We start from the raw sequence: 13,128 nt of genomic DNA, 5'->3' as shown, positions 1-13,128 counted from the left end.
TGCCTGTAGGCCAGTAGGCCTTTACAAGGAAGAAGAAGTTTTCTTATGGGACTTTTTTTGTGGAAAATAATCGTCACTGTGTTTCACACTTTATCCCCCTTGAAGTAGAAGGTGGTGTGCTGATCATCGCTTTTGTGCTATGGGCATGTATAGTTGGGATTATTGGTTGGAGCTGTTTCTCAATTATATCTACATGTTTTGGTGATTCTATTGTTGCGAGAATGCTTTCAAATTTTTCTCGAAGCTTGGCCTTGTGCTCTTCTATGTCCTCACTTAGCCTTCTTTTCATGGGATTATGCAATTCCTTCAGAATAATGTCCTTTTCTTCGTTTGAAAGTGCTTCCTGAATGACTAAATTTGTATCTGATTCTAAATAGTGTTCATTAGCACCACCAATATATTTAGCCGCTAGGTGTATATGTTTGCACATATTAAATTTAATGGAAGAGTCGTGGCATGTACAAACGTACGAATGAATGCAGGTATTGGACTCTGTACACTTCAGGTCACAGCCGCAATTCATTTCACCCGTTCTTCTGACCTCGTACAGTTCACTTTTCTTCGTGGATGGAACAGTCCATACATCCTCACTGCAAATAATTTCTCCTGGTTGTAACGATAATGAATTGGCATGCCTTAGTCTTATTTGTGAGAGTTTATTTGTGTTTGCCTTTATTCATGTAAATAAGGCGGTCATAAAGTTTATCTCTCACAAATCGCATGAGGATATGGATTGCGATGTCCAGTCTCTTAGGCTTCTTACCCTCCATGTATATGTGTTTAATTACTCCATGCATGCGCTCTAGATGCATGTTAGTGTTAAGGCCGGCATTGAGACGTTTAAAATAAGCCCAGCTACTTGCAGAGTGTTCATAATTGGCCTCGAAATAAATACCAAAATCTCTTGTGTCAGGGTCACTTTTTAATTTATTTATTTCTTGATAGAGCATTCTCGAAAAAGCAGCCTCGTCTCTTTCCTCCAACAATACTCTGAGCTCCTTGTACACCTCCACCTGTTTCTCTCGGCCTTTAACTTTAGAAAGGTTTTTCCTCCAAGCACGGTCAACATGCCACGAACAGAACAGGCGGAATTTGGCAGGCATCATTACGCATAGCCAGGCACTGTAAAATGTTTCTGCCATGTCTGACATGAACACTTTTGGCTGTAGTGTCACTTGCAGAGCCTCTTTAATAACTCTGTAAAACACTTCCATCACAAATGCATCCGTCCTATTTGATAGCATGAACGCGCATGGAAATCCTTGGAACTTGCCATCTACGACTAGGAGGGTAGTTAGTTCAAATTCGTACTTATTTAAACCATGTGTGCTGTCAATACAAGTGAACTTGTCGCCGTATCGTAGTAACGTTTCTTGCTGCGCCTCATGCATTATAATTAGAACGAAGCCCTCTGGTTTTAATTGAGGGTACAGCATAGAAGACATGTCTTGACCCTTGTAAAAGCGTACTATTCCTCCATGTTCGTCCATTTCACGAATCCATGCTTCGACACTCGTACAATCATTCTCATGCCGCACAGCTTCAGATTTTAAATTGTACTCTTGCTCAATGTTAAATAGATCTTTTCTGGTCAGAAAATGAATGCGTTCAATGTCAGTTTCACCAATAGAATCTCTAACCTCATCAAGGATTCTATCGAAAGGAATTTTCATCGCAATCTTCCTCGCTAAGTCATTTCTTTCCGACAGCGATAATCCCATGCGACCTAACTCTTCTTGGTGGCCTACATGAGTTGCACAAAATGAAACATGCACTTCTCCAGACTGAAAAGTAACATCAATATTTGCTGGACAATGACCACTTATCTTGTTGCTTCCAAGTACTTTCAGGTGACGCTCATGATTACCCCTTGAGTTAAAGGTCCCATCCCTGTGGCACCTGTATTTCATTTTAGAGGAACCATCTTTACATTCGTACTTGGAGCGACATACAACAAATTCACACACTTGCTAATTTTCTTTTTCACGTTTCCACTTAAGGAAATCCTCTTCATTCGCAAATTTTAAACTTTCCTTTGCGATACGAATCTCATGAAAATTAATAAAATGTGCCACCATATCGGATTTTGTAGCACATTCTTCTACACAAAGCGGACATTTTACTTGAGGTTGTTCACACTTCGCAGTCTTATGTTGTGAATTTTTATGTCGTTCTAAATTGCATTTTGTGTGAGAGGTAAAACTACACAAATCGCACGAAAATTTAGGATTTTTGTTAGTGTGCTTTGTTCTTACGTGATGATTTAAAGTTTTCCTATAATTGAAAAATTTATTACACTCACTACATACGAGATTGTCCATTGTGCAAGCATAAAAAGTTCACTGCAATGTGCAATAAAGCAGTTAATTCACATAACTAATTCACTATTTCATGAAGTGGACCCCCAAAACACTGCAGAAGTCTATTAAAGCCGATTATGGCTGCTCCTAGACACAAGTCCGGTATGTTTATTTTGATGATGAGGATGATGCTTGTTGTTTAAAGAGGCGTCACATCGAAAGTCATTGGCCCTGTTTATATTGTGTATTTTAAGGAGTGCTCTTGTAGTTGGTATTTTGGGGTTCATGTTAATCAATTGCAGTGTCTGCTGTTCATTTAACAAGAACTGAGGATTTTTGAGTATTTATTTGAGATTCTTTTGGATGGTATTAGTGCGGTCTTTCTTGACAATATTGAATTTATCATCTCTGAAAAAATGCTGTCTTCAGTTTTATCCACAATTACTGTACAGTAGTATTGCCTTTATGTAAGTTGTCCTTGATTTTTTGTTTTAGGTGGTTAAATTGTTTGTTAGCTACTGATTAGTTATACATTTCCTGTTTTTTGTGAAAATGAAGAAATTTATGTTTATATATTATTTGATGAAAAATTTAAAATAAAATATATAAAACAAAAAATATTCTTCTTCTTCTCCTCTTACTGCTTTTCCCATATATGTGGATTCGGGGGTGTGACATGTCTCGCTTCATGGCGCCAACTCTGTGGAGGGATGTAATCACCAGCCCTCAGATTTTAGGGAAAGACGTATTTTGTTCTTGAAGAAATGACTAAAAATGAAGTTGTATATACACGTTTCATGTATTTATTAAGTTAGAAACTGTACTCCTATTGTGCTTAAAAATGTCTGAATTGACGTTAAAACCTATATAATTCTTATTTTTATCCCTAAATCGGTTAAAAATGCCTTTCAGTATATTTCGAGAAAATAAAATATTTGCTGGCTTATGTTCAGTCTTTACGAAAATTTTAAAATCGGGAAGCTATAAACCACTCTCTCCGAAATGCCTTAAGAACCTCCTGCAGTGAACACTCCCGTAGTTTGTCACAAGGCAGAAGATGACACAGTATCCGTTGACTTCTGGGGAAAAGAACTGCATTTCATTCTGTGAGAATATTTTGGTGTTTCCGTTTGTTCAGTGTATGAATTATGCTGAAAGTGTCAGGTTACAACTCGTCTTTAATTAAAAAGTGGTTACAGGAGTTGCTCCTGTGACGTTTGCAGCAAAGAGGTGAATAAAGTTGTTTATTTCCCCGTAACGAGTTATTAACTGCAGTTAAGAATTGTTTAATTCTTGTGCGTTATTCTGTTTGCAGTAATAACCAGCAATTTTCATCCTGTTAGGGTGTTGTAGGAATTTAAAAAATCACACAAATAAGTAGTATAGTAGTAGCCTATATTAATTAACTTATTAACGGGCGAGTTGGCCATGCGGTTAGGAGCGCGCAGCTGTGAGCTCGCATCCGGGAGATAGTGGGTTTGAACCCCACTGTCAGCAGCCGTGAAGATGGTTTTCCGTAGTTTCCCATTTTCACATCAGTCAATCGGCAGCTCCGCCAACTCGGCACTTTGAACGAACCAGCTCAAAGGTGGTGTTAATGCAGACATAATGAAGCTGAGGAGAGTCTGATGTCCTTATATACCTACGCGGGGTATTAATACTCTCTAAATTATGCAAGAAAGCTTTCTAGAAGTGACCTTTTAACTCTGCCCAATTTCCCCTACCTTATAGTACAACTGAAATCCGTCTGCGAGCAAGGCTAACGTTAGCGCAGCCCGTCGCCAGCCGGGCCAACGTCAGCGGTGCCCGCAGTAGCGAGCCCGGCCCCCGTCGCCAACGGTGCCAATTTAATATATATAAAACAATTGTTGAGGAATGTAAAAATAGGTTTGTACCTTTAAAGGTAGTAAGGAATGGTAAAGATCCACTATATTATCCGCTGGCTGGCTCGACTGCTGGTACGGATCTCCCAAACATACGCTCTCCAGATAGTCGCATGCAGTGCTGTGTTTTGTTATAGTTGGAGACCTTTGTCTATCCTGATTGTTTTTAAATATTTGATTCTCAACAAACAAGTTCATCTATTTCTTCGGTTGAGTGGTTTATTTTGTGTGTGCTTCCATGTACAGTATACTCATTTCAAGACTCATGCCGCCTATTAGACGCGGGCGGAGCAACTTTGGTCGAAGAACTCCACATACTACAAGCCAAGCTAATTTTCAGTTTAATCGAACTGCACAACAACGTGAAGAGTGAAATGAAACTGAAAGGATTGGGATATTACAAACCTGTGCAGCGCGTCGTTCAGCTAATAATCTTGCAACTTTGAATCGAGCTGCTTTCAGTTACGATGTTTCGATTGACTACAGTGCCTACCAGTGCGTTGCTATTGTATCTATGAACTCAGTGTGCCAATATTGTAAGGCAATGAAATACAAAAATGAAGCCGCTGGATTGTGTTGCGCAAATGGCAAAATGAAATTAGTGCCATTGATTCCACCACCAGATCCATTGTACTCATTAGTTTCAGGAACAAGAACAGATTCCATATATTTCCTTACAAATATCCAAAAAATATAGACCTGCTGAACAGTTCACATCTATGTTAGTCTATCAGGGTAATTTCTAGGTAGTGATATGCTGTGACCTATTTCAGCATTTCCTTATTCACAATCAAGATATTCATATTGCAGGTAATGAAAATACATTTTTCCAGTAGTTTGTTATTAACTTTTGGTAGCAGTAGAAAATTAACTCATTCGATGTTGATAACGTAATCATTTGCATTATTCTGATTTTTGCGTGCAGTACAGACTGAATTCGAGTTCCTTCCATTGTAATTTATTTTTGACAGAACAACATTTGTCGGGTCAGCTAGTTAAAAATAAATGTGTAAGAAAGGAAGATATAAAAATTAGGACTATTAAGCAGTACCATATGGCTGATAAAACAGGCATGAGGGAGTTTTTAATAAGTAACTATGATTGGTGGGAAACGGTAAATAAAAATGTAAACAGACTCTGGGATGGGTTTAAAGCAATTGTTGAGGAATGTGAAAATAGGTTTGTACCTTTAAAAGTGGTAAGGAATGGTAAAGATCCACTATATTACGGTATAACAAAGAAGTAAAGAGACTAGGAAGGAGATGCAAGTTGGAAAGAGATTGAGTTAGAAATGGCTCTGGAAGTAAGGAGAAATTGAAGGAACTTATTAGGAAATTGAATCTAGCAAAGAAGTCAGCATAATTGACAGCCATACAATTTTAGTGAAGAATGGAAGAGTATGTATAGGTACTTTAAGGCAGAAACAGGTTCCAGGAATCATTAATGAACAAGGAGAGTGTGTATGCGAGGATCTTCAAAAGGCAGAAGTATTCTGTCAGCAGTATGTAAAGATTGTTGGTTCCAAGGATAATGTGCAGACAGAGGAGGTAAGTGATACTAAAGAAGTGTTAAAATTTACCTAGGACAAGAATGACATTTACAGTAAGATACAAAAGTTGAAAACTAGAAAAGCAGCTAGAATTCATAAGGTTTCAGTGGATATGCTAAAGACAATGGGTTGGATATAGTACCATGTCTGAAGTACTTATTTGATTATTGTTTGCATTTAGGAGCTATACCAAATGAATGGAGAGTCGCTATAGTAGCCCCTGTGTATAAAGGAAAGGGTGATAGACATAAAGCTAAAAATTACAGTCCATTCAGTTTGACATGCATTGCATGTAAACGTTGGGAAAGCAATGTTTCTAATTATAAAAGACATGTTTGAAAAATTAATAACTGGTTTGATAGAAGGCAGTTTGGGTTTAGGAAAGGTTGTTCCACTGAAGCTCAGCTTGTAGGATTCCAGCAAAATATAGCAGATATCCTGGATTCAGGAGGCCAGTTGGACTGTATCACGATTGACCTATGGTGGGCATTTGATAGGGTGGATCATGGGAGACTACTGGCAAAAATGAGTGCAATTGGACTTGAGAAAAGAGTGACTGAATGGGTGGCTCTGTTTCTAGAAAATAGGACTCAGAGAATTACAGTAGACGGAGCTTTATCTGTCTCTGTAATAATTAAGAGGGGAATTCCTCAAGGCAGTATTATTAGACTTTTACGGTTTCTTATATGATATGTGTAAAGAAGTGGAATCAAAGATGAGGCTTTTTGCAGGTGATGTTATTCTGTACAGAGTAATAAATAAGTTACAAGATTGTGGGCAACTGCAAAATGACCTCGATAATGTTGTGAGATGGACAGTAGGCAATGGTATGATGATAAATGGGGTTAAAAGCCAGGTTGTGACTTTCAAAAATAGGAAAAGTCCTCATTTTCAATTACTGGGTTGTTGGGATGAAAGTTCCCATTGGGGATCATTGTAAATACCTAGGTCTTAAATTAAGGAAAGATCTTCATTAGGGTAATCACATAAATATGATTGTAACTAAAGGGTACCCATCTCTCCACTTGGTTATGAAGGTATTTAGGGGTTGTTGTAAGGATGTAAAAGGAGAGGGCATATAAGTCTCTGTTTTTTTAAATTTCGTGTTTGCTATTTCTAGCCGAGTGCAGCCCATGAAAGGCAGACCCTCCGATGTGCGTGGGCGGCATCTGCCATGTGTAGGTGACTGCGTGTTGTTATGGCGGAGGATAGTGTTATGTGTGATTTGCAGGGATGTTGGGGACAGCACAAACACCCAGTCCCTGGGCCATTGAAATTAACCAGTGAATGTTAAAATCCCCAGCCCGGCCGGGAATCGAACCCAGGGCCCTCTGAACCGAAGGCCATTACGCTGACCATTCAGCCCACGAAGTCTCTGTTAAGGCTGCAACTAGAGTATGGTTCCAGTGTATGGGACTCTCGACAGGATTACTTGATTCAAGAACTGGCAAGAATCCAAAGAAAAACAGCTCGATCTGTTCTGGGCAATTTCCAACAAAAGAGTAGCGTTGCAAGAATGTTGCAAAATTTGAGCTGGGAAGACTTGGGAGAAAGGAGACGGACGAGCTGCTCGACTAAATGGTATGTCCCGAGCTGTCAGGGGAGAGATGGCGTGGGAGGACGTCAATAGACGAATACGTTTGAGTGGTGTCTTGTCTTTAAAAGTAGGGAAGATCACAATATGAAGATAAAGTTGGAATTCAAGAGGACAAATTGGGGCAAAAATTTGTTTATAGGAAGGGGAGTTAGGGATTGGAATAACTTACCAAGGGAGATGTTCAATAAATTTCCAATTTCTTTGCAATCCTTTAAGAAAAGGCTAGGAAATCAACAGGTAGGGAATCTGCCACCTGGATGACTGCTCTAAATGCAGATCAGTAGTGATTATCAATTTAGCAAAATAAGTATGGCATTTTAATTAACTTAATGTCTATCAAAATACGTACAATTGAAGCTGCCTAAAAGTATTTTAGAAACTACTTGACAGTCTTTTAGGTAGCTAAAATGACCTTTTAACACCTAAATATCCGAAGTCTAGTAATCACTATTGCAGTTTCTGTGGTGGTTGGGAGTGCAGTGTGTGTTGTCTGAATTTAAAAAGCTACCTTCTGTTTTCCTTGACCGGATCAAGGATGAAATGAATTAAGCATATTTAGGCTATTAGTACGATGGGATCGCCACTCCCAAGGTGATTTATTAATGACTTATAGATACTATGAAATGAGAATGGAGAGTGTTGCTGGAATGAAAGATGACAGGAAAAAAGCGTAAGTACCCGGAGAAAAACCTGTCCTGCCTCTGCTTTGTCCAGCACAAATCCCTCATGGGGTGACCGGGATTTGAACCACGTTTTCCAGCGGTGAGAGGCCGACGGGATGCCGTCTGTGACAGGGAGGCTCAGTGTGTTGTCGGAATATTAAGAGAAAAGTGGTGGAACAAACACTAACACCCAGTCTATGAGCCAGAAGTAATTAGGCGTGATTAAAATCTTCGATCCGGATGGAAAACAAATCCGGGACCTTCTGAAATGACGGTCACAGCCAAGGATTCGAACAAAGTGAAATCCTTATTGAGTTTTATTAGTATTACTATCAGTATTAACATTCAACTATTGTAATAGAAAGAAGCAAAAATCATTATTTACTTTATCAATTTTAAACACGTACCGGTAACGTTCCTTGTTCAATCTTGCCGCCTGATTATTTTTTAGGGACTTGAAAACGCTTTAAAAATATAGTTAAGTACCGTACTTAAAACTCTAGGCTTTAAAGTTATACAAACATGTACGGCGTCTGGAGGGACAGATTTTATTTGTACTATTGCTCAAGAATGAAAGAAATTCATACTTTAAAACGTGGGAGCGGCTCCACGCGCTCGACAATGCCTGACAGCAAAACAAAGCTTCTTCTTCTTCTCCTGCTCCACACGTGGCGCGAAATCGCCATGATAGGTAGGAGGTGCTAAACGCCGAGGTTTCTCGAGCAGTCACGAGCAAAGCCGATGATGGCTGCTCCTTCGACATTCCCTAGACTCAAGTGAATACGTTTAGTTGCAAGAGGGGAAAGAGGAGTAGAATGTGTTAGACAAGAAAATGATTCAGAAGAAGATATAATTACTTGAGGATAAAAGGACTGACTGTCATAAGGGATAGAGTATAAAGGCAATGTGGGTAAACGGAGGAGCTCAAATTCTCTTGGTATAAGAGAACGAAATGCGGTATAGTTGCAAGAGGGGAAAGAGGAGTAGAATGTGTTAGACAAGAAAATGATTCAGAAGAAGATATAATTACTTGAGGATAAAAGGACTGACTGTCATAAGGGATAGAGTATAAAGGCAATGTGGGTAAACGGAGGAGCTCAAATTCTCTTGGTATAAGAGAACGAAATGCGGTATATAAAGCAGGGACACGGTTTCCACGGGGAGATTTGGAAGAATAATAAGAATGTAAAAGTCGTAGCTTGGGGATAAGCTGAGACCGGGTGACAGTAAAATGTTTGAGGACATACTTAGCGGCAAGGAGCAAGTTTCATTAACGATCCGCTACGTCACTGAAGATGATGATGGGAAGATCAAAGAGGAAGAAAGCTTTATAGCCTATTGAGTTCGCAAAGAAACCACTGGTGAAGCTCTTGCTGACTTGCTGTTCAAAGAAATTGAAGAGTGTGGTTTGAACATGACAAACTGTCGGTGTACTGGCCGACTTCACTTTGGCTGTATTCATTCATTCATTCATTCATTCATTCATTCATTCATTCATTCATTCATTCATTTCAATTAATTCAAACGAGCCTGCAGGGAATTGTACAGGAAATTACATACTGGCGGGCACTTACACATCAAAATATAGTTTGTGTATATAAGATAATTAGTAAATGGTTGAGCATATAAACACATACAATATATAAAATATGTACATCATCAATATGAGGATTACAGAGAATTATTTCTGACTGTATTTATATTTACATAACATGAAAGATGCAAAGGTACAAGAATAGATTACAGAGTACATTCATTTACATAACATAAGAGTTGCAGAAGTGCATCCGGTCATAAAAACCCGCCACGACAGATTCATCTCACCTCATACAAGACCCCTTAGGGAAACGGGGCAAGGGTTGGACAAACAACAGCAAGAGTTGCAGAAGTACAAGAATAGATTTCAGATTATTTACAATTACATAACATAAAAGTTGCAGACGTACAAGAATTGATTACAGAGTATTTACAGAACATATACATAAAACAGAGTTGCAGAGGTACAAGAACAGATTACAGAGCCTAAACCTAGTAACTGCTGATGGAGCAAAATCATCAGTTAAGTCTACATCTTCATTTGGTATTTTACAACGCATCTTTACCATCTTCTCTAGTTCAACGAAGCGCTGGGGTGCAATAAGCGACCGTACTAAAGCACATACTTTAAAGCAAGTGTGTGAAACGCGTTGGGAATCACGCATAAGTGCTGTTCAGGCTGTTAGATGCCAATACGCGGAAGTTAGGGAAGCATCAGTTGAGTTAGACGAAAAAATTGATGACCCCCAAACAGCTTCTGAAGCTCAATCTTTGACTAATCAGTAACTTTGATCTTATGGAATGACATTCTTTTTGAAGTTAATATGATCAGTAAAAGCATTCAAGGGAAAGAGAAAGACATCAGCGACTGTTCTGAAAAGTTCAATAAGTGTTTGGGGTTTTTAAACAGATTTAGATAAAATGGATATGTGGACGCAGTAATCTCCGCCAAAGAAATAGCTGCTGAACTTGATATCGAACCTGTTTTCCCCGAGAAAAGGAAAGCGTGTTTTTTGTGTTAGTCTTCTAGGGAAGTGCAATCGTCACCTGAAGAAACCTTTATGAGAGAATTATTTTATCTATTTTTATCCATTAGTAGATCAAGTTTTGAACTCACTTAAGAAGAGGTCAACTGCATTGAAAGAACACCAATAAGTGTGGGGAGTTTTTGGGTAATGTTGTTCAACTTCCAGGAAAAAAAGATCTAAAACAAAGTTGGTTGGACATTGGCAAAACAACCAAAGTGTCTGATATCAACGGCAATGACCTGTATCTTGAACTTTTACATATAAGTTCGATTTTGGACCATGGAAAGAACAAAGTCACACCAAAATATGTCTTGTGTATAATCAAAAACACAAACAGCAAAGATTTGTTTATAAACTTGTGGGTCGCATTAAGAGTGTTACTAACAATACCCGTGACAGTTGCTAGTACCGAACGATGCTTTAGCAAGCTTAAGCTTATTAAAACTTATTTACGCTCTACAATGGCACAGGAAAGGCAGAACTCACTCGCCATTCTAGCAATAGAATATGACACTGCAAGAAACATAGTCTTTAGAGACATTCTGACAACAGGTGAGTGCCTTTCAAGGTTTGAAGTTTGTATATAGACGACAAAGAAGAGCACCAAAGAACAAATAATGAAAAAATCAAATACTGTATTTTGTATGTAAATAAATCAAATCAAATGTAAAATATGTAGTGGAGGGTGGGTGGTCCGTGATGCTGTTATTTATAACAGCTGCCATTTTCTCCAGTCCGGAACACGACGGGTTCATAGGTGGTGGATCATGGAGTGGCTCTAAAGAGCTAGGGTATTATTCCCCCGAACCAAAACTGAAACGAACAAAATTAAGAGTTTTACCGGGGGTGGGGCCACGAGTTAAGCCTTGCCTTGGGCGCCTACATACCACGCGACGTCCCTGCTCCCATATGACATGTATTGGGTATGCAATGATAGGTGTATTCTTGATATGAAGTAAGTACATTGCTGTCGTTATGGAAAGTTGTCGCAAAAGGCCGGTCTCCACTGATTAACATTTAACGACAACATGTTAAATGTTAAAAGTCTTAAATGTTAACTGTGACACAATCAACATGTCAAATGTTGAATAATGTTTCATTTAAAATTGTGTCCACACTTAATAAACATGTTAAACTTGACTTCCTTTTTCTATATACAGGTAGTTTATTATATCAAATTGTGGTAATATATTTAGGTGCTGTCTAGTGTGTTGAAACAAGGACAATGGACTCAGATGAAAAGGATTACCGGGCGAGTTGGCTGTGCGGTTAGGGATACGTGGCTGTGAACTTGCATCCGGGAAATAGTAGGTTCGAATCACACTGTCGGCAGCCCTGAAGATGGTTTTCAGTGGTTTCCCATTTTCACACCAGGCAAATGCTGGGGATGTACCTCAATTAAGGCCACGGTCGTTTCCTTCCAAATCCTAGGAATTTCCTACCCCATTGTCGCCATAAGACTTATGTGTGTCCGTGCGACGTAAAGCCACTAGCAAAAAGAAAAAAAATGAAGAGGATTTGGCGTTTGTTATTGCCAGTGTTGCTTCTTGTTATGATTTACAAATGCAGTTTTATTAGGTATATTTCATCCCCTCATCTTGCTCATTGCTTCAAAAGCAAACCACTTTGAAGTATAAACTTCGTCCGTAACCCCCCCCCCCCCGACTTCCGACTTTTCTGAACTTTTTACAATTCCCGACTGTGCTGGGAGCGGAGGGACGAAGGTTTTTTTCGGTGCACTAGCGGGAACAATAATAGATAATTTAGAGTTCTTGGAAACAGTCGGCTTTCTTCGCTTTATCTCTGCATTCCTTTGATGAGACATCCCACAAACAAGGCATTTCTATTAAATCATTAATTAAGTCCAGAGTAATCTCCTTGCTCCACTCCGTTTCTGACTATAAATTTTAGTGCCGGTTTAGTGCAGAGAGAACGACATAGATGCGCGTACTGTATTTGTAGCTTATAAAAAAAATGAGTTTTCTATAGTGTTGTAACTATAATCCTACTTCACGAGAAGTACGTCGTTAGCGTCGTTTAGGTTACCTGTTGGAATGGAAACAACACGGAATTTGCCGAAGCTGTGCCGACATATCACGAACAACGAATTGACTCTGCATGTTTTTCACTTGGAGCGGAAAACACGCCAACATGTTAAAAGTGTTAACCTCAACATTCCGAGTTAATATGCAAAGTCAATTCGAAGACACAATCACTCTATACATGTCAATTGTAACATGTTATATTTAACATGTCGGTGTAAAATGTGAATCAGTGGAGACAGGCCTTAAGACCTAAATCTCGTTCATAGCCACGATCGCCGCAGTTGTCCTGTCATCGATGTGAGATGCAAAGCTTGTGCCAGGCGTTTGTAATGTCAACCCCAGGTGTTTGAATGTGTTTACTCTGGTTAGTGCTTCGTTCTTGGACATGATCATGGTTGACGATGGAATTATTCCGCCTTTTCTGAATATCATGTGTACCGTCTTCCTTGGGTTCAGTGTCATGTTATTGGCGTGTGTCCAGCTTACGGGCTTATAGCAAGCTTCTTGCAATTTGTGTTGTGATTTCGA

The 13,128-nt window shown here is 39.1% G+C and overlaps 1 protein-coding gene across 1 annotated transcript in view; it reads right to left on the bottom strand.

Annotated features, from left to right (window-relative positions):
- The window catches only part of LOC136857337 (cellular tumor antigen p53), a 198,860-nt gene extending 190,098 nt beyond the window's left edge, over window positions 1-8,762 (bottom strand). Inside the window, exon 1 of the mRNA XM_068225144.1 lies at window positions 8,399-8,762. The gene's annotated coding sequence lies outside the window, so the exon portion shown is untranslated. The remainder of the gene's footprint in view (window positions 1-8,398) is intronic.
- Between the last annotated feature and the right edge of the window lie 4,366 nt (window positions 8,763-13,128).

This window comes from Anabrus simplex, chromosome 1, assembly GCF_040414725.1.
Source record: "Anabrus simplex isolate iqAnaSimp1 chromosome 1, ASM4041472v1, whole genome shotgun sequence".
Lineage (NCBI taxonomy): Eukaryota > Metazoa > Arthropoda > Insecta > Orthoptera > Tettigoniidae > Anabrus > Anabrus simplex.
The sequence above is the reverse complement of the archived record's forward strand: the minus strand, read 5'-3'. Positions and strand labels throughout refer to the sequence as shown.